We start from the raw sequence: 2,489 nt of genomic DNA on the forward strand, positions 1-2,489 counted from the left end.
ATATAATTGCTTATTGAAATTGGAAGCGTAGCATCAGGGTGTAATTTGTGTAGAAATACTGTGTAATGGCACCATAATGCGACAAGGATACCAATGACTTGTATATGATAATTCAGTTATCTATACGACTATTTGTCACCAATACAATAGTATGTGACATGATCATATTGCACCAATCGACCAATATACGATCACTGGATACATCACACGTCGGTGTTTACCACTGCATATGTGTGGTGTATATTGGTTATAGTCCATGATATCAACGAGTTTATGCATACTGCTTACACCACACATCATACACATCAAACCGACTCGGTGATATGCAAGTGTTGCGGTTTGACCAAATCACAATCATCCAATATTGTCGACTGTTCAACTTGTTGATATTCAAACCGTGCCATCACTAGTCACAATATAATGGTTGACTGGTTCGTTTGATTGATCTGACATTGACACTTTGCAAACCTCGACTTGATTCATCAGCTTGGATATTCATATAATATTGGGTTTGTATCATCACGTTGGACTCGTTATCAAACACCTTGATGTGTCCATGCAACCCAAACTCGATATACACACATTAGTTACTGTTTGACATGACTGAGTCGATCATCAATACCAGACAATGCAACTGTATTAGTTGTATGATACAATCAATCATGGTTGACTCATCACCATCAAATATCAAATGTTGATCACGTATACATTGATTTGTAATTGCATGGTCTGTTGGCAATACACACTATGATATGATTGACAAGTTGTTGATTTGCAGTAATCAGATGTGCATCACCTGTAACATTGGATGCAATTGACGAGTTGTAACCACCAGTCAACAGTCATGGATATGTTGGTGATTGTGTTGACTACATGATTGGTATTGGATTAGCTGTCATGATCGATTGGTGGACAATACAATCCACATTGATTATGACGTGTTGCAACTAGTTGATATATGCAGACTCGACTGATGATCGAGTATATGTTGATGAGTAACTCTGTCACTGTTTGGTTTGAGCTGATCATTGCTACCGCTTGTATATGCAGTGTATACATGTGTGATGTATTGGATATCGGTGTTGTGTATGTTGGACAATATATTGTCATGTCGCATCAAATCGCACCACATTTAGAATGCAATAATTGACTCGTTGATTTAATGATCGACTCGACTCACATTCGACTGTAATGACCACAAATCTGCATTTCTGATCGATACGCATATATCAACATGTATCAGACTCGGACATGGTGTATATCAGTTGCATATACCAGTCACTGATGCAATTGATGATGATCGATTAATCAATCAATTGGATATCAACACCAATGTCAATCCATTACCACATGGATACTTGCAGTTGTGACCTGTATTCAGTCAGTAATATTGGTTCATGTAGTGTATTGTATAGTCAACCATGCACATGCACATACACATGCATGTCATTGTCAATTGATGGTCGTTTGTAAACAACTTGTGGACAACTTGCAAATATTACAATCATGGTGATTGCTTGAATGTCAATACCAAGCCATGCGTTTGATGGTCATTTACTGTTCAGTTTACTGTTCAACAATGCAAATGGTCGTTGTCTACCAATCAGTCGAGTCGTAGACATGAACTGCACATTGTGCGTATCGCTTTGTTCATGACCAAACTGTAACAATGTGCACTTTGCATTGAGTTTGAACTGCAATCTGCGACTTGTACGCATTATGATGCATTGTTTCAATATTCATGTTGCATTCATCAACATCAACGTGCAGTGTCGATCTGATGTTTGGTGTTGATGTTGTGTTGATATTCCAACAACACTGAATATCCCAAATCAGGTCAGCATTGACTCATGTGATAATAATCCATGGACAGTCGGTTGTACCAAACTGTTGTACAAGCATATTGTCATTTTATCAATCAAAAGTAGTATAGATAGAACACCCAATGATACCAGCTTTTTAACCGACACTTACTGCTAAATCATGTACAAAGTTGTCAAAACATAAATTATTCGCAGAAAGGAATTCAAGTCAAAAGTATTAGGGTAGAATAGTCAATAGCTTTGCTTGTAATTCATAATAAATACGAGTTATTTGTGCCAGACTCATACTTGATGCCTCAAATTGGATACAATGGGTAGTTTTTTAACCAGTACTAAGTGTTAATGTACACAGACTGGGTTTAGCTGGATCTTGTTGTAAGAATGATAGAGTATAAAATCAAACCATTGACAAGTCCGTGTTTATCGAGTACGAGTCTTTATATTTCCAATCAACTCTTCCAAATGTGATATTGTGTCTTGCAATGCCAAAATGGATTCAAATTTGCTTGATTACACTATGCATTTGGACATCATTGCTGATCTGTTGAATTCCACGCTTTCTTTGATCATCTTTTTGATACTCTAGCATATTCCATTCATAATTGTGTCTAGCCTCCAACTCTTGATCCTGGCTCATCCCCGGTTGTTTTTGTCAATACCATTGAT

The sequence above is a fragment of the Batrachochytrium dendrobatidis genome (genome assembly GCF_000203795.2).
Source record: "Batrachochytrium dendrobatidis JAM81 unplaced genomic scaffold BATDEscaffold_17, whole genome shotgun sequence".
NCBI lineage: Eukaryota > Fungi > Chytridiomycota > Chytridiomycetes > Rhizophydiales > Batrachochytrium > Batrachochytrium dendrobatidis.